Raw genomic sequence first — 19,958 nt, forward strand, 5'->3', positions numbered from 1 at the left:
TGAACTTCTCTTCATACGTTTACTGGAAATTTGGATCCTTTCTTCTGCAAATCACCTTCCCGTATCAGTTGCCCAGTTGTCTATAGGGCTGTGCGTCATTTTCCTATTTCAGTACCTTTCATCTTTTTCACGATGGACCCGTTACACAGATGGAGAAGGTTTGCTCTCAGCTTGCCACACGTGCTTTAACTTTGGTTTTGGCGTCTGCCTCGACGTCTGTGACACAACACTCCCCAGGTTTCCCTCCTGCCTCTCTGGCTCAGCATCTGTCCTTCCTCCTCCCTCTCTTCCCTTGAGTGTCCCCCCACCTCATAAATGGCACCACGTCCGTCTATGCTCCTGCCAGAAGCGAGGTGCCTCCTTTGATCATCCTTCTCCCTCATTCTCTTTATCTGACTTATCACCAAGCTCCACCCATTTAGCCTCCTAAAAACCTGCCAGATCCATGCATTTGTCTACTGGTCTAAGGCACATCGTCTATCACTCAGACACTTGCCAACAGCTTCCGGCCTAGTCTCCCTGCATCCACTCAGCCCTCTCCAACCCACGCCGTCAGGATCTCTTTTAACCCAACTGATCTCGTCACATCTTCCCACAGGGGCCGCTTCTGGCACTGAGAATCAAGACCAAAATTCTTGTGGCCCCCAAGGCCCTGGCCCTTCTGGCTGGAGCCACTTTCTCCTTCGGGATGCTCTCCACAGCTCTCCAGCCACACCAGCCTTCAGAGCAAATCTTCCCTCCAAAGCTCCTCATTTCCTGGAGGACTTTACCCTTGAAAGCGCCCAACCACCACGTCACTCCCACGGCTCAAGTGCAGGTGGAGTCCCCCACCCCCACCGCCACTTTGGGCCACATGAACACTGATGCGCAGCCAGCCCTTGGACTCCGAAATGCAATCCACAAGTGGGGACACAGGTGGGTGCGCTGAGCCCGCCTCCTTCTTCTTTTCAGAGATTACAGAGGCTAATGCCATGGAAGGCAGAGAGTTGCCCTTTTCCTTTAGGGAAAAACATGTCCGTTATTACGCTGAGAAACACACGATCTCTTTCTGCCTGCCCAGGACTGGTATCAACCAAAAAGAAGACTATCCATAGATGTGCACTTCACAGGGTTCCTCTTGGACCTTCCACCTGACACAGAGCAGTGATGACCTTGAGGGGACTTAGAATTGCCTTAGGAACACATCCAACACAATGGCCAATATTCAGGTTTTGGCTTTCAGAATGAGCTCTTGAAGCCCATATCACATAAAATAGTCTTCTCTTGTGTATCTATTTTTTCAACAAATAGTTAATAAGCCCTTACTATGAGCTGGGAGGAGTTTGAAGTGTGGCAATACAGCAGTGAGAAAGGTAGGGGTTTGCACACGCCCTCCACAAAACTCATTCCAGGGGAGAGAGAAAATCATCAAATAAATAAGTATAGTACTGATTTATAGGAAGTATATTGATGTGCATGAAGGAAAACAAAGCAGAATAAGGGTCAGAGAGGAGGGAGGAGTTATTTGGGGCAGAAAGCGAGGGCTTTCTAAGGGAGAGCTACTCTAAGAGGGCTTTCTTAGGGAGGGGGGCTCTAAGGGCAGTGGGAGGGCTACTCTAAGAAGGTGACATTGGAGCAGAGCCCTGAAGGTGGTAGGGAATGACCACTCCAGGCAAAGGCCCAAGTTGGGGACAGATTTAGTGATAAAAATGGGGAATCATTGGCAGAGAGTATTCCAAGACGTAGGATTGGGTTAGATCATCTATGGGTTGAGTTTTAATAGAGAAGAGAAGGAATCCAAAGCACATGTAAAGGACAGGAGCCCATCATGCTCCATGCTGCCCAAAGCCCACCCAGGTCACCCCTCATCATGAAGAACCCCAACCCCATATGGTTCTGAACATCCCCTAATTTGCCCCAGACTCACACCTGCTACACTGTCATACCCTGGACCTTGTCGTTCGTGAGTACAGCACATCTTCCAGGACTTCCATGTCTAACATCCCAGTCTTAGACCTCCTCCTCCAACTGTATTTCTAGCTCCTTCCTTTTACTCTCCTGATATGACAATTCTTCCTCGTGTTTGGGACCCCTGAGCCACCGGCCCTCATCTTTTAACTGGTCATCATCTCCTTTCCTATCTTCATGCCTCTCTTCTCCCAGATTAGATTTGTGGCCCATCGCTTTAATCCATTCCTTGCTCAACAGCTGAATGTGGCTCAGCCACGTTGAATGTTCTCTCTCTCTCTTTTTTTTTTAATGTTTATTTTTCAGAGAGAGAGAGACAGAGCACGAGGTGGGGAGGGGCAGAGAGAGAGAGTGGGGACACAATCTGAAGCAGGCTCCAGGCTCTGAGCTGTCAGCACAGACAACGTGGGCCTCGAACTCATGAACCGTGAGATCATGACTTGAGCCGAAGTCAGTCGCTTAACCGACTGAGCCACCCAGGCTCCCGAATGTTCTCCTTTTGACTTCATCACAAAATCTCAAGTAGGTCCTACGTGTGACGAAGTCACAGTGAGAACTGTGCTGCTCAGAAATCCAACACCCACACAGAATGCTGATCCATTTTTTTCTCCCACTTTTCCCAGAGAGAAGTCATCAGTCATAAACACGGTCTCCTTCTTGCCGCTGACTTGGTAGACATCTTGTCCGGATGAAGTGGGAGAGGGGTGTCGGGGGCAAGGAGATCTGAGGGCTGTGCACCCATCCCACGGTGGGAAGTGCTGAGGCAGAGAGCTAGAGTTTTTGATTTGTACGAGCCAGGTAATGAGACTGGAGGGACCCCTGAACGGGGAAGGACATGGTATTTATCCATCAACAGTAGCTTGGAAAGAGAAGAGACAACCTGTCAGGCTTCAGCTGGGGTGGGACGGGGAGATTACGTCTGGGAGTACAGGTGGAAAAAGAGAATGGGGATGAGTTTAGCGGATCCTTCCTGACGCTGGAGAAGAAAAGGAATCCTCTCTGGGTGCCCAGCCTCCACAGGAGAGACAAAGCAACTCCTAGGACCATGAGACACCCACCACCCTTCACGGTGTCAAGGAAGACGGTGAGCTCTGCATCCTAACCTCAGAGGAGGGTCTCTCATGACCAACTGCCTGCACATCACCCACTGGCTGCCCAACAAATGATGTCTTTCTGTCTCGAGGCCTCACTCAGGGCTTCCAAAGTATTCCATGTGACCAATGACCTTGTGGATAGCCCATGACAGATGTAAGCACCACCCCCCGCCCCAAACAGGGAGGAACTCTGGACTTTCTGGGGGGCTCTTGCTATTGGAAAGCCCCCTACCATAGATGTTCTGAGGGCGTCTATCTAGAACTAGCCTGGGATGATTCCCCCTCGTGGAGACTGTGGTGACACGTAGTTCCATTACCCTAGCATTTCAGGGCCTTGCTCTTTTTGGAACAGACACCAGTCCTATTTATTTCCCCAAGTGGAGTGTGGTCAGGGAGGCTTCTAAGCCGTCTCTGTGCACTCTCCTGAACCCAGCCGTCTAGTTCCATCCTCACCGCCACTTGCCTAGTGTGTATTCTCTCTCCCAGATTGCTGCCATGGCCTGCTCACCAGTCTCCTGGCTGGCAGCACCACCCCCACCCCGATCCATCACCTAAAACCCAGCTCTGATTGCATCACTCCCTTGCTTTCCATCAGGGTTGGCAAACTTTAGCCTGCAGGCCCTGGGAGTTAAGACTGGCTTTACTTTTTTCTTTTCTTTAATTTTTCTTTATTTTTTAGACACAGAGAGAGTGTAAGTGGGGGAGGGGCAGAAAAAGAGGGAGACAGGGAATCCCGAGCAGGCTCCAAACTGTCAGCGCAGAGCCCAATGCAGGGCTTGAACTCATGAGTTGTGAGATCATGACCTGAGCCGAAACCAAGAGTTGGGTGCTCAATGGACTAACCCACCCAGGTGCCCCTGGATTTTACATTTTTAAGTGGCTGGAAAAAATTCAAAAGAAGAATGGCATTCTGTGACATATGAAAATTATATGAAATTCGAATTTCTGTGGGCATAAATAAAACTTTATTGGGACACAGTCACACTCTTGTTTTTGTTGTGTTCTATGGCTTCTCTGGTGCTACACCGGCAGAAGCAAAAAGTTGCAACAGTCTAAAACACCTGCTATGTAGCCCATGACATAAAAAGCTTGCCGACCTCTCCTTTAGGTCATGTATGTATTCCCACTGCCTCCAGAATAAAATCCAAACGGCAGACTCTTTACCATGACCTTCAAAGGCCTTCATAATCTGTCTCCCAGTTCAACTTCAGGAACGTTAAACTTCTAGCAGTTCACAAATTCTGGGATTCTTCCCATTTTGTAAAATGCCCTTGCTCCCCTTCTCTCCTTGGCCAACTTGTACGCGTACATTCACGCTCTGCCCTGGGGTCGCTGCCTCCAGGGAACCCTCTCTGACCCTCCCCAGGGCAGATGAAATCTCTCCCTGGTGAGTTCCCACAGACCCCTCGATCACAATTCCTGCTGCAAGGCAGGTATCCGGGAGGTTGGTTAGTGTGGCAGAGGAGCCAAAAAAGCTCATGACTTAGAAGTGTCGGTTAGAAAAAAAATAAATAAAAAAAAAAAAAAAAAAAAAAAAGTGTCGGTTAGAGGGGCGCCTGGGTGGCTTACTCTGTTAAGCTTCTGACTTCGGCTCAGGTCATGATCTCACAATTTGTGAGTTCAAGCCCCCTCTCTCTCTGCCCCTCTCTGCCTGTATATGTGCTTTCTCTGTCTCTCTCTCTTTCAAAAATAAATGTTTTTTATTTTTTTTTTTTTATATTTTTTTTCAACGTTTTTTATTTATTTTTGGGACAGAGAGAGACAGAGCATGAAAGGGGGAGGGGCAGAGAGAGAGGGACACACAGAATCAGAAACAGGCTTCAGGCTCCGAGCCATCAGCCCAGAGCCTGACGCGGGGCTCGAACTCACGGACCGCGAGATCGTGACCTGGCTGAAGTCGGATGCTTAACCGACTGCGCCACCCAGGCGCCCCAAATGTTTTTTATTTTATTATTGTTTTTAATTAAAAAAAAAATTTTAATGATTATTTCTTCTTGAGAGAGAGAGAGAGAGAACATGCGTGCAAGCGGGGGAGGGTCAGAGAGAGAGGAAGACACAGAACCTGAAGCAGGCTCCGGACTCTGAGCTGTCAGCACAGAGCCTGATGTGGGGCTTGAACTTACTAACCGTGAGATCATGACCTGAGCTAAAGTTGGACGCTTAACCCATTGAGCCACCCAGGTGCCCCTAAGTAAGTACTTTTTAAAAAAATTTTAATGAAAGAAAAAAGAAGTGTTGGTTAGATTGGGCAATTAGGGGATCGGCGATGACCGGCAAGAAAAATTTCAGTAGAATCGGGAGCAGGAGCCAGGTTGCTTTGGGGAGGAAGTGTATATGAGGAAACTGAGGCAGCCAGTGTAGACAACTCTTTCAACAAGTGCTTTGGCTTAGGAGGGAAAGAGGCTAGTTGCTGGAAAAGGACACAAGGTGGAGGGAGGGAGGTAGACACGTAAGGACTCTTATTTGTTCTTGTCAAGGAATCAGTGGGGAGACATCAGAGAAGCCCGAGAGAACATCAAGGGGCCGAAGGTAGAATCTGGTTTGGGATCCAGCACAGTGGGGAGGACTGGCCTCAGGCAGTGCATGCCGCTATGACAGCATACCATAGACTGGGCGATTTGCAAACACAAAACATGTATTTCTCACCGTTCTGGGAGCTGGGAGTCCACGTTGCACACTGTCATATAATGGAAGGATGAGAGATCCTTCTGGGGCCTCTTTCGTGAGGACACTAATCCCACTCAAAAGGGCTTGGCCCTCGTGACCTAATCACCTCTTAAAGACCTCACTTCCTGATACCATCCCACTGGACATTGGGGTTTAACGTGTGAAATTTGTGGGATACAAACATTCAGACCTGTTTTCTCCTTGGAGGCAATAAGTGGGTACAGTCAGGGGGGAACCTTGATGGCAGGACGATGGGAGAGTCCCTGTCCGAAGGCTTCCAGATTCTGTGTGTGATAGTAGGAGAGGCCAGCGGTTTGGGGAGACTGGAGATGGTCTTAAATGGCCACTGAGGAAGATGGCAGGGTGAGCCCATGAGGAAAGCAGAGCACGCTGTGTATAGTACCGGGGGCCTGGCTACAGTTGATGTCCACAAATTAATGGCACCAGACTCTGTGGTGACATGGTTTTCTCCAGCAGAGCTGATGGCCCTGGTGTGCCCATGGAGAGGAAGAATGATCTGACTGACCTGAGTTGGGGTTTCCAGGCAGGGGCGGCAAACAGTCAGCTGGAGAGAAGTCGTGAGGTTGCTAGAGGAGAGGTCAGGGTAGGGGAGCCACACAGGAGAGGGCAGGAAGTGAAGACAGGAAGAGTGGAGTCAAAGACCACCTTGAGGGTAAGAGAACAGGAAGTGTGAGCGCAGCAATGAACACGCAGCTGGAAAGCTGGGGCCACAGGGGGAGAAAGGGCTCCCGCGTGTAACAACGCAGGGTGAGGTAACGAGGTCCACATTTTGGCCCCGTGGAAGGGGGGGAGGTGGAATGACCGGGCGAGGCGGAGGGCCAGGAGCTGAGCGCAGGAGGCGGTCTGTTGTACGGCCCCGCACGTGGGCACAGAGACAGCAGCACAAAGGAGGGCCTGGGGAGGAAGAGAAAGAGAAAGCAAGTCTGGGCCCAAAGCGGCCATGAAGGGGTGAGGCAAGAACGCCAGGGGAGACAGGTCTTTACCAGACAGTAAAGGAGAATGGACTGGAGGAAGCCTCGGGCAGGTGCCAGAGTGGCAAGGAATGAGGGTAAAGGGGAGGGGTGCCAGGAAGAGGTGCCCTTACCCACCCTCTAGCCTCAGCCCCAATAACCAACCCATCATGTCTATGGATTTACCTGTTGTGAACACTTCATACGAGCGGAATCATACGAGAAGTGGCCTTTTGGGGCTGGGTTCTTTCATCGAGTTTAATGTTCCCAAGTCTCATCCATGTTACAGTCTATGTCAGGACTTCGTTCCTGATTATGGCTAAATCATATTCCATTGGACGGACTACCACACACTGTTCATTCGTTCCTTCCATGGCAGACTTTTGGGTTGCTTCCATTGTTGGACGTTCTGAATATCGCTGCTGTGAACATTCACGTCCAAGTCTCTGTGGGAACTGTTTTCGATTCTCTTGGATTCCCTTCGATTCTCAGGAGTGAATTGCTGGGTCATGTGGGAACTCTGTGTTTAACTATCTGAGGAATGGTCAATTGTTTCAACAACACTGAACCGTTTTACATCCCCCCAGCAGTTGTGGGAGGGTTTCGTGCCTCTCTTGAAACAACTGAAGACCTGACCAGACTGAGTCCGCGTTCCGCACGTGAAGCTGGCTCAGGACATGTGGGCTCTCCAGCTTGTCAGTGTCGTTACCACTCACAGTGGGTACACGCGGGTTCACGCCTGGCCATTAGCCCCTCATACTTCATGCCTTCTCCTTACCGGCCAGGCCCCAGAGTTAAACCCTAGGCTGTGCAATCAGCAGGCAATTTTGTTGACCAAGAACTGGCTTTCCAAAGGACCAAGTAAAAAGTTTTGGGACGGTGGAGACAGGGGGTCGTTGAGACAAAAGAGGAATGACAGAGCAGTATGGAAAAAAGAGATGACCAGAGGAGATGATATTTGGGCAGTGACCAAGAATAAGAGGTTCGGCGGGCTGAGCATCCTTGCCGAGGAGGGCTGAGGTTGGGCCCCTGCCGCAGTGGTCCTGACGCAGAGGGAAGAACCAGGTTCCAGGCCCTGAAGCTCAGTGACTTAACTAGTAACTCAAGGGAGAATTTGTCTCCACCTAGATCAGCACTTTCTAATAACGATAGTTATGAGCCAGGTATGTTATCAAATGACTTTTATCTTTGCTAATCATTGAATCTAAATATCTCACTGTGGCTTTAAAAAAAAAATTTTTTTTAACATTTATTCACTTTTAAGAGACAGAGTGTGAGTGGGGGAGGGGCAGAGAGAGAGGGAGACACAGAATGCGAAGCAGGCTCCAGGCTCCGAGCTGTCGGCACAGGGCCCGACTCGGGGCTCGAACCCATGAACCGTGAGATCATGACCCGAGCTGAAGTCGGACACTCAACCAGCTGAGCCACCCAGACGCCCCTAGCATCTTTTAATAAATTTAAGAGCTGTGTCAATTTCCTTTCCTGAGAACTCTTTGTTCACATTCCAGGACTGCTTTTCTATAGGATTTTAGTCCGGCACTTTGATTTATAGGAGTTCTTTTTATGCTATGGAGATTTGTCTGCATGTGTGTTGCATATATTATTGTCCTGTTTACTGCCTTTTGATTTTGTTATTTTTTTCTGTGGAAATTTTTAAAAATGTTATGGTGGTCAAAGTTGATGACTTCTGAGTTCTGAGTCATGCTTAAACAAACCCATCCCACTGCAGGATTATAAATTTTTTTTAAATCTGATACTTTAATGGTTTCACATTTTAGATTTATATCTTTGAGCTGTTTGAAGTTTATTTTAGTGTAAGTAATGCAGGAAGGGTACAAATGCGTTTGTTTCCAGATGACTACTCAGTATTCCCAGAAGGATTTATTGCATTTATTTCCTATGTGTGTTGGGGTCTGTTTCTGAACTTTCTATCCTATTCTGTTGATCTGTCTATTCATGTTCCCAAACAAAAAGTATTTTTTTTAATTTTAATGTTTATTTATTCTTGAGAAAGAGAGAGAGACAGAGACAGAGCATGAGCAGGGAAGGGTCAGAGAGAGAGAGGGAGACACAGAAACTCAGGCAGGCTCCAGACTCTGAGCTGTCAGCACAGAGCCCGATGTGGGGCTCAAACTCACGAGCTGTGAGATCATGATCTGAGCCGAAGTCGGATGCTCAACCGACTGAGCCACCCAGGCGCCCCTAAAAAGTATTTTTAATTACCGTAATTTTACAGTATGTTTTGACCTCTGGTTGAGCTAGCCTTATTCTTCTCACTCTTCTTAAGAATTTTCTTAGGGGGGGGCACCTGGGTGACTCAGTAGGTTAAGGATCTGACTCTTTTTTTCAGCTCAGATTGTGATCTCATGGCTGGTGGGATCGGGCCCTGCGTTGGGCTCTGGGGTGACAGTGCAGAGCCTACTTGAGATTCTCTCTCTCTCCCTCTCTCTGCCCCTCCCCCACTCATGCTCGTGCTCCTTCATTCTCTCACACTCTCTCAAAAGAAATAAAATAAACTTAAAAAAAAAAAAAAAGACTCTTCCCATAAGCAGCCTGAGGTGATCTCTGAAAATGGTTCACTATTCACCTGATCCAGGAAACCCAACAAAATCAAACAAACCAAGAGGTTCAAATCTTCGTGTTCACTTTAGGAACACACGTGAAACTGCCCAGGCCATCAGGGGTATGCCTATCTGAAAAGCCACCAAGTATCTGAACGACGACACTTTGCACAAGCAATGTGTTCCATTCCATCACTATGATGGTGGAGCTGGTAGGTGGGCCCAGGCCAAAGAGTGGGGCTGGACACAGGGTCAGTGGCCCAAAAAGATGGCTGACTTTTTACTGCACATGCTTAAAAATGCAGAGAGTAATGCTGAACTTAAAGGGTTCAGATGGAGATTCTCTGGTCATTGAGCACATCCAGGTGAACAGAGCCCCCAAGATGCAAGGTAGAACTCAGAGGGTTCAAAGTCGGATTCACCCATACATGAGCTCTCCCAGCCACACTGAGATGATCCTTACTGAAAAAGAGCAGACTGTTCCTAAACCAGAAGAGGAAGTTGCACAGAAGAAAAACATATCCCAGAAGAAACTGAAGAAACAAAACTTAAGGCCCGGGAGTAAATTCTGCATAAAATAAGTGCAAATCAAAGTAAAAACAGAAAAAATTAAAAATAAATCAATAAAAAATAAAAAGAATTTTCTTAGAGGTACCTGGCTGGCTCAGTCAGTGGAGAGTGCAGTTCTTGGTCTCCAGATTGTGGGTTCAAGCCCCACGTTGGGTATAGAGATTACTCTAAAAAAAAAAAAAAAAAAAAGGAAAAGAAAAAAATTTGTTTAACTCTTTTTTTTAATGTTTATTTATTTTTATTTTTTTTAATTTTTTTTTTAACATTTATTTATTTTTGAGACAGAGAGAGACAGAGCATGAACGGGGGAGGGGCAGAGAGAGAGGGAGACACAGAATCGGAAGCAGGCTCCAGGCTCTGAGCCATCAGCCCAGAGCCCGACGCGGGGCTCGAACTCACGGACCGTGAGATCGTGACCTGAGCTGAAGTCGGACGCTTAACCGACTGAGCCACCCAGGCACCCCAATGTTTATTTATTTTTGAGAGAGAGAGACAGAGGGCAAGTGGAGGGGATAGGGAAGCAGAGAGAGAGGGAGACACAGAATCGGAATCAGGCTCCAGGCTCTGTGCTGACAGCTGACAGGGCCCCAACCCATGACCTGTGAGATCATGACCTGAGCCAAAGTCTGACGCTTAACCGGCTGAGCCACCCAGGAGCCCCAATAATTTGTTTAGCTCTTAAAAACTAGCTTTTCTGGGGCTTATTTTTGGGGGGGAGGGGAAGCCCACATTAAATTGATACATTAATTCAGAAAGAATTAATATCTTTCTAATATTGATTTCTCTCCTTTTCTTACACAAAAGTAGCACACCACATAATCTATTCTCCTCCCTTTTTTTCACTCAACATATCCTGCAGATCTTTCCATCTCACATCATAGCTTCCTTACTCTTGTGCACAGCTGTGTGGCCTTCCACTGGTAGATGTACCTTAGTCTGTTGACTGGTCCCCTGTAGATGAATACTTATTCTTTGACTCTTTTTCTGTTACAGATGTGACTCATTTTGCGTGCACCCACTACTCCACCCCAGGGTCTTTGCTCCCTTCCCCCCCACCCCCCAACCCCATATGCACAGGGCTCATCTCCTTACCTCCTTTCTTCTCCAGGAAGCCCATCCGGGCCACCCGGCAATCCCAAACTCCCTATTCCGCTCTACTCTTTTCTGTTAGCAATTACCACCTTCTAACACACTGTATCATTTACTTTTACTATTGTGTTTATTATCTGCTTCCTACACCAGATTGGAAGGCTTTTGGTTTGGGTTTTGGTTTCGTTTTGTCCAATTTGTTTACTCATCTGCATTCTTGGTATCCAGAAGAGGATCCGAAGTGGAATGAATAAGCACTCAGTAGTAATTGCTGAATGAATGAATGAATGAATGAATGAATGAATGAATATACAAGCACACTGGTAAGATAAATTCCCAGAACTGGAATTTCTGGGTCAAAATGTAAATCTTCCATTATATTTTCAAAATAATCTTTTTTATATATAATAAGGTTATTGACTTTTTTAAGATTTTTTTTTAATTTTTAGGTAATCTCTACACCCAATGTGGGGCTCAAATTCACAACCCCGAGATCAAGAGTCACATGCTCCATCGACTAGCCATACGCCCCAAGCCTATTATTTTTGCATACTAAATTTGTACTTAGACACCTACTGAATTCTCTTTGTGCTACAGTTTTTAGTTGAATTTCTTACGTTTTCTGAGATATAATTGTGTCATATCACCTATAAATAATAATAACTATATCTCTTCTTTTTTAAATCTCTATACCTCTTTTTTGTTTCTTTGTCCACTTGTTTAATTACATTGGTAAGTGCCTCTGGAACAATTTTAAATAAAATTATGTATGTGATGGTAGTGAATATCCTTGTTTTATCCTGACATTAATGAGAATGCTTTTAGTATTCTAGTATTTTATCCTTACAAATTGGCTTTTTGGCTTGAGGTGTGTGTGTGTGTGTGTGTGTGTGCGCGCAATTGTATTTTAAGAACATATCTTTCCCTTCCTGTTGTTTAGAAATTTTCTTTTTGAATTAGGCATGGACTTTGACTTTCACCAAATACCTTTGCAGCATTACGTAATAATCATGCACTTTTCTCCAATGATTTATAAGTATGGTGAATAATATCAATAACATTCCTAATATTGAACCGTCTTATGTTCTTGGTATACCCATACTCGGTTGTGGTATATATACAATTTTTATTGTTTGCTGGATTCTGTTTGCCAAAATTTGGCTTACAACTTTTGCTGTTATGAAACTAGTCTATAGTTGTTCCTCCCTCCTGCTATCTTTGACAGATTGGGGTATTGATATGTAATATTCATAAAAGGCATTTGGAAGAGTTGAACTGATAGAGTGGTTAAGAGAGTAAGTTTCTGGAACTAAACTCACCAGGTTCAAATTGGGATCTGCCATTAACAGTTGTGTAGTCCTGAAACAAGTGATTTAACTCCTTTTGCCTGAGTTTTTTTCATCTCTAAAATGAGGATAATAACTTATCTTTTTCATAGGATTATCATGAGAATTGAAGAATACAACAGAGTGCAGCTACCATGTAGGGACTCAATAAATATAAGGTTTATTACGATTATTGTCTCTAAGGTCTTGAAGCATTTGAATGATGTTTTTATTTATCGCTCCTTAAAGTGTTGGTGAAGTCATCAGAGGACTTATATGACCTAGTGTTCTTGTTTTTTTTTTCCTTTGTGGGTGGGAAAACTGCTCCTTGATAACATTTCCATTTTATGTGTATGATATTTGGTCTGTTTAGAATTGAATTGATTTTCGGGGAGTCTGGGTGGCTTCTTCGGTAAATCGTCTGACTTCGGCTCAGGTCATGATCTCATCACCGGTATGAGTTCAAGCCCCACCTTGGGTTCTGTGCTGACAGCTCAGAGCCTGGATCCGGCTTCAGATTCTGTGCCTCCCTCTCTCTCTGCCCCTCCCCCCGCTCATGCTCTGTCTCTGCCTCTCAAAAATAAACATTAAAAAAAAAAAGAATTGAATTGTCTTCATGGATTGATTTTGGTAATTTATGGTTTCCCAAAAAAACCATCCGTTTAGTTCAGGTTTTCTCACTTATTTGCATAATAGTCAATTCTTTGAAGTTTTTGTTTTTGTTTGTTTTTTAAATGGCTGTGGCTATTTCTTCATTGTCAATTCTTATTTTGTTTGGAAGGGTCTTAAGTTATTTTCAGTACTTCAAAAAGTCCAAAAGCTATAGGTTTCTACTACTCAGCAACACTGGCAATTCTCCTGCTTTGAGCTAAAATGCTATCAACCTGTTCAGGTAACGGCAGTTATCTCCTGCTGATTCCAGGCACCGGTGGTAGAGTGGGGTTATAATTTAGTTACCACTTAAAGCAGATGTCCTCAATAGATACCATTTTTTAAGCCACACATCTGTGGCAAAGGTGACAGTGGTGGGTAACAAAGGGTCCTTGGTCAACAACCACGGTCCATAACACTAAAGGTGTGTTAGCAAATATCTTCTTACTCTTGGCTGGTTTGTGTTAACCCTTGTCCGCATGGACAGAAAAGCCTTACCTAGTTTAGCAAGAGAAGGGTTCACTGCTTTTGTCCTGAATCGCCTGTAGCTGTTGTTTCTAAGTTCTAAGAGTTCAGTTGCCATGGCAACTGTGCTAGCAAGCCCCAGAGTGTTTGTTAACTTTGAACAGGGTGAGTCTGGAAGGAGATACAGAAGAATGGAAAGACCTTGGTGTGACCCATTCATTCATTCTCTTGGCATCGGGGATACCCATGTGAACAAGACCGACAAAAGCCTAGCAAGACTTACAGATTGTAAAGAGTCATGTAGACCCCTACTCCACTGCCAGCGCTGAGGGGTTTTTTTGTTTTTTGTTTTTAGTTTATTTATTTTTGAGAGCATGAGAGAGAGCGAGAGAGTGTGAGTGGGGGGAGGGGCAGAGAGAGGGAGAGAGAGAATCCCAAGCAGAGAGGATCCCCGTGCTGTCAGTGCAGAGCCCCACATGAGGCTTGATCTCACAAATCGTGAGATCATGACCTAAGCGAAAACCAAGAATCCGAAGCTTAATGGACTGAGCCACCCGGGGCGCCCCCAGCCCGGCCTCTTAATAACTGTGCGATGTTGGGCTGGTCACTAAGCCTCCCAGAATCTCCTCTGCAAAATGGAGCTATTAACATATACCCTGCAGGTGGTTCATAGAACGTCTCTGAGGCACCTGGACAAGAGCCAGTGCTATATAAACATTGGTTTGCTTCCTCTTAGACGAGTCCAGCCATTTACAGGCTGTGTGACTTGGGAGAAGATATTTTATCTGCTCGGAGCTTCCACTTCCTCCCGGATATTGTCTAAAGTCCCTCCTGACTCTGGGAGCCTTGGACCCTGAAGGGTTAAATATGGAGGTTTGACTGTCTGCTCCCCCCCCCCCCCTTTCCTTCCCAAGCAGAACCAACCAGACCCGGAAGTACAGGTTCCAGGGCAGGGCTGATTTCAGATGTGAATCCCATGCTTGTCAGACCAGATTTCCTGGTTTGGGATTTGGGCAATCCAGTTGCTCTAACCTGATCTCACAGGGGACACATCCCTTTGCTTCTCTTGGCTACTCCAGTCCAAGGGGAATGGAGACTGCTGGGCCCAGTGGAGAATAGCAGCCGGGGTCAGCGCACAGGGCAGGGAGCTACAGAGCCCTGCGTTAGGTGCTTCAGAGGTTTTGTTTGTTCCATTGAGGTAAAATTCACATAATACAAAGTTAACTATTTTATTTATTTTTTAAAATGCTTATTTATTTTTGAGAGAGAGAAAGAGAGAGAGAGCAGGGGAAGGCAGAGAGAAAAGGAGAGGGAATCCCAAGCAGGCTCTGTGCTGACAGCCCAATGCGGGGCTCAATCTCATGAACCGTGAGATCATCACCCGAGCCAAAGTCTGACTCTTCACCAACTGAGCCACCCAGGCGCCCCTAAAGTTAACCATTTTAAAGTGTATCATTCAGTGGCATTTTGTGCATTTTCAATGTTGTGCAACCGTCACCTCCATCTAGTTCCAAGACATTTTCATCACTGTCACAGCAGATCTTGGACTCATTAAGTAATCACTCCTTTTTTCCCTCTTTCCCCAACCCCCGAGACCACTAATCTGCTTTCTGTCTCTATAGATTTAAATTTCCCTTTTCTGGGAGTGCCTGCTTGGCTCAGTCGGTGGAGCGTGCGACTCTTGATCACAGGGTGTTGAGTTCAAGCTCCATGTGGGGTTTGGGGCCTACTTTAAAAAAAAATTGTAAATTTACCTATTCTGGATATTTCCTATAAATGGAATCATACGCTGTGTGGCCATTTGCAGCTGGCTTCTTTTACCTAATGTGTTCTTGAGGTTTCCTTGTTACGGTTGAATAATACTCCATTGTATAGGCATCCCACATTTTATACATCCTTTCATCTGCTGATGGACATCTGAGTCGTCTCCACCTTTTGTCTATGGTGAATAGTGCTGCTGTGAACATTCATAGACAAGTATTGGTTTGAATACCTGTTTTCAATTCTTGGAAAGGGCATATACTCTTGGTAGGACTTCCATTCTTTCAAGCTGGGAGAATAATCAGCCTTTCTTACCATCTGGTGTGAGGATCAAGGGTGAGGGAAAAATAGTAGTACTTACTAACAACTCCCAAATTTATGTCAGTAGCCTGTTAAATATCTCTGTGTGGCTAACATCTGTATCTTAATACATCCCAAACTGGGGGTGCCTGGGTGGCTCAGTCGGTGGAGCCTCCGACTCTTGAGTTTGGCTTAGGTCATGATCTCAAGGTTCATGAGATCGAGCCCTGCATTGGGCTCTGCCCTGATGGTACAGAGCCTGCTTGGTTTTCTCTCTCTCCCTTGCTCGTGCATGTGTGTTCTCTCTCTCTCGAAATAACTAAACTTAAAAAAAAATTTTTTTTAGAAAATTACATCCAAACCTGACCCCTTGATCTCCTCCCCAAACCTGCTTCACCTGCAGCCTCCACCTTCAGGTGGCCACTGATCCCTTCCACTTGTTCAGATCTCAAACCCCACAATCATCCTGGACCCTCTCTCCCTCTCACATTCCACATCCAAACCCTCAGGAAACCAAGCTGACTTTTTAAAATACACCCAGAATCTGACTACCCCTCACCACCGCCCCTGCCAGCACACGCAGCACACCGGCCACCGGGGATTCTGTTCTTCTCACCCCCCCCCCCTCCCCCTGCAGTCTCGGCTCAACCTGGCAGTGCCTTGTCCTTCTCATGAGTAAGTCGGATCCTGTCATTCTTCTGCTAAAAACTCAGCAGCTCTTCTTTGCTCAGAGTAAACTTTAAGTTCGCAGCGGTGGCCAGCAATGTCTCGTGGGATCTGACCACCCCTACCCCTGACTTCCTCTCCCTGCTCACTCCTCTGCCACCACTGCAGGCAACACCACACCCTCACCCCAGCTCTCCACGGCTCTGGGTTACTCCTGCTTGAGATACTGGCCCACCTGCCTCCCTCACCTCCAGCAAAGGCTCCTATGCCACCTTAATGAAGCCTGCACTGACAGTTTAAAATGACAATCCAGGGGCGACTGGGTGGCTCAGTCGATTAAGCTTCTGATTCCTGATTTCTGTTCAGATCATGATCTCGAGGTTTGTGAGATCGAGCCCCAAATAGGGGCTTGGGATTCTCTCTCTCCGTCTCTCACTGCCCCTTCCTGTTTGTGCTCTCTCTCTCTTTCTCAAAACAAGTAAATACACATTTTATTTTATTATTATTTTTTAGTTTATTTTTTGAGAGAGAGCAGGAGAGGGGCAGAGAGAAAGGGAGAGAGAGAATACCAAGCAGGCTCCGCACCGTCAGCACCGAGCCCGATATAGACTCGTCCTGAGATCACGTCAGATCACGTCCTGAGCCAAATCAAGAGTCGGACGCTCAACCGACTGAGCCACCCAGGTGGCTCCACATTTAAGAAAAGTAAAATAAGATGACAACCCAGCCCATCTCCCTGCACGCCTCATTCCACAACCTTGTCTATTTGTTTTCTCCCCCATGGCATTTATCTCTTTCCAACATGTTACTTCACTCATCTCTTGATTATTGCCTCTCTCCTCTACCTGAATGTAAACCCCATGAGGCAATAGGTCGTGGTGTGTCTTGTTCAGTGAGCTGGTCCTTGTGCCTAGAGAGCACCTGGCACACAGTAGGTGCTTGATGCACATTTGTGGAATCAGTAAACAATACTAACAACAGTAGTGACCATTTACTAAGCCTATCATGTGACACCTGCTCTACAGACATCCCATGTAAATCTCATAAAGAAGGTAGAATTTTCTGCTTTCATTTTACAGTTTAGGAACCAGGGGCCCTAGGACATTTTAGGTGGCTTGTCCCCAAGTCTCGCAGTGAGTACCTGGCAGAGAAAGGGATTGAACTCGGGTCTGTCTTCCTGACTTTGGAACTGTTGCTCCTTTCTACTTTGCCCATGGTTAGTGCAGCTCTGTTTACCATGGTTTATTCATTCATTCATTCATTCATTCAGTAAATATTTCCCAAGCCTCCTCCAGCAAAGAGCCAGGCCCTGTATCACTCAGCAGGCACCCTCAGCTAGATGGTCATGGATCCTGCCAGGGGAGCTCCGGTTCCACAGCCTGAGCAACGAGTGTCCCTGTGGGCTTTGCAAACTGAACAAGGGTGTTCCTCTCCCCAACAACTCCTCACTAGCTCCACTAAATAGGAGTCTGTCTGAACTGATGTCCCTCCTTTACAGCAGAAACAAAACAGCTTCCCATGCCATGGCCCCTGGCCCCCAGCCTGAGGGAGGCCGAAAGTGCACATCCCACAGCATCTGCACCTCACCAGGTAAACATGCCCAGAGGAGGGGGGCGGGGGGTATGGGTGAGGCCCAGGGCCAACCAGATCAGACCACAGGTTGAGAGGCGGGAATATTAGGAGGAAGTGGGCAGGGGCAGTGGTGGGTCTGGAGCAATCATGATTGCCAAATGGGAAAGATGCCAGCCCCAGATGCCTTCCTCAGGCTTTGTCTTCCCTTTCTCAACCTCAGGGACTCACCTAGCACAGCTGAGTGGTGGGGGCCAAGGTGCCCTTCCCCCTGCTTCCTTTCCTCCCCATGTCCAGGACTCAGCGCTCAGTGCCTCCCTCCTGGCTGTCCCACCGTCTCATCCCCTTAAACCTTCCTCCTCTACCTCCCAAGGAACCATTTGGCCAACTAAGCGTCAACCGCCTTGGCACTTGATTTTATAAAAAGTCACTAAGGAGTTTAAATTGGATTGGGGCGTGAGTAAACACACACACTCTTGGCCATGCACTCTGGGTGGCCTTTCTTTTTCATGTTTCATTTAGTGAAAAGAAACACGTTTATGAGAGCTTCCTGTGCGCCAGACCCTTGGCCAGGTGTTGGGGGCCTGAGGAGCTCCAGGTCTGCTGGAGAAGCTAAAAAGGCAACCATAAACCACAGTGCAGCCATGGGAAGAACCGGGGGCTCTGGGACCCCAGAGGAGTCCTGGGAAGGGGGGGGTGCTGCCCAGAGGAAGATGTGAATGACAGTATTGTTATGATAATGAATGAAGCTCCAGGTTCTGAAGCGGAGCTCATTGATGTAATAATTAAGTGCCTGTTGTGTGCAGGACGCCCACCTTCTTTCAGAGGTGTGGGGGCTACTGCCTAGAATTAAGTCCAGACCTCCTTTGGAAGGGAGGCATGAGCAGCAGAATGAATATTCTGTCCTTAAAACTGTACAGCTGCGAATGAGAAAGGGCACTCCCATTATAGAGAGGAAGAAACTGAGTCACAGAGGTGAAACTTGCTCACCCCCCTAGATCACGGGCTGCTCTGGAGGTAGGAAATCGGGCTTAACAGTGCGTCTGTCACACTGAGGCATGAAAGACTTTTAAAAATTATCCAGTAGTAGGATATTTATTGTGATGGTAATATATTATAGAAACAGGTTGCTAAAAAGATATATATTGTATGACCCAATTTTATAAAATACACAGGCACATCTACATCAATTTTTAATTTTTATTTCTTTCTTTATTTTAAAGTTTATTTTGAGAGAGAGAGAGTACAAGCAGGGGAGGGGCAGAGACAGAGAGAGAGCGAGAGAGAGAGAATCCCAAGTAGGCTCAGCACTGTCAGTGTGGACCCCGATGTGGGACTTGAACCCACGAACCGTGAGAGTATGACCTGAGCAGAAATCAAGAGTCAAACCTTTAACCAACTGAGCCACCCAGGTGCCCCTACATCAATTTTTTTAAAAGACTGACGCTGGTAACCTACAAAGTGGTAATACTTATTATCTCTAAGTTGTAGAGTGCAGATGTTTGTAAAAGATTTTATGATGTAGAATATTGGACATACACTAAAAAAATAGAATAAGATAATGAAACTTCATCAGCCCAATAACCATCAAATCATACCTGACCACACCCATCCATACCTCCATGACATATTCCATGGAAGTAAATCCACACCTCATACCATTTTTTCTCTAAACATTTCAGTGCACGGGGTGGGGGGGGGGGGGGCGGTTGCCTACCAAGCCTGACTGGTCAGTCAGTGGAACATGCAACTCTTGATCTAGGGGTTGTGATTTCAAGCCCCCCATTGGGTGTAGAGATTACTTAAAAAAATAAAACCTTTAAATAAAATAAACTAAACATTCCAGTGTGTATCTCTCAAAATAAGACCTTTTGCTATATTACTATATACAGGGGCACCTGGGTGGCTCAGTCAGTCAAATGTCCAACTCTTGATTTCAGCTCAGGTCATGATCTCATGATTGGTGGGTTCAAGCTGAGCATTGACAGCATGGAGCCTGGTTGGGATTCTCTCTCTCCTTCGCTCTCTGTCCCTCCCCTACTCTTTTTCTCAAAATAAATAAATATACTTTATATATATGACTTTATATATATATACTTTAGATATATAAATATACTTTATATATATATATATATATATATATATATATATATATATATTATAGATATATAGAAAACCACAATACCATTACGACAAAATAGACATGCAATTATTTCTTAATATTGTCAAAGGGCCAGGCAGTGTTCAAATTTCCAATAGTCTCATAAATGACCGAGATGTTTCCCTCTTACAGTTTTTTTTTTCATGTTTTTATGTTTATTT

At 46.1% G+C, this 19,958-nt stretch overlaps 1 long non-coding RNA gene across 1 annotated transcript in view; it reads left to right on the forward strand.

Annotated features, from left to right (window-relative positions):
• The first annotated feature begins 9,231 nt into the window (after nucleotides 1–9,231).
• Nucleotides 9,232–19,958, forward strand: part of LOC132693683 (uncharacterized) — a 189,912-nt gene continuing 179,185 nt past the window's right edge. The window contains exon 1 of the long non-coding RNA XR_013556631.2: nucleotides 9,232–9,305. This is a non-coding gene — a long non-coding RNA (uncharacterized LOC132693683). The remainder of the gene's footprint in view (nucleotides 9,306–19,958) is intronic.

This window comes from Panthera onca, chromosome B4 (genome assembly GCF_046562875.1).
Source record: "Panthera onca isolate mPanOnc1 chromosome B4, mPanOnc1 haplotype 2, whole genome shotgun sequence".
Classification (NCBI taxonomy): domain Eukaryota; kingdom Metazoa; phylum Chordata; class Mammalia; order Carnivora; family Felidae; genus Panthera; species Panthera onca.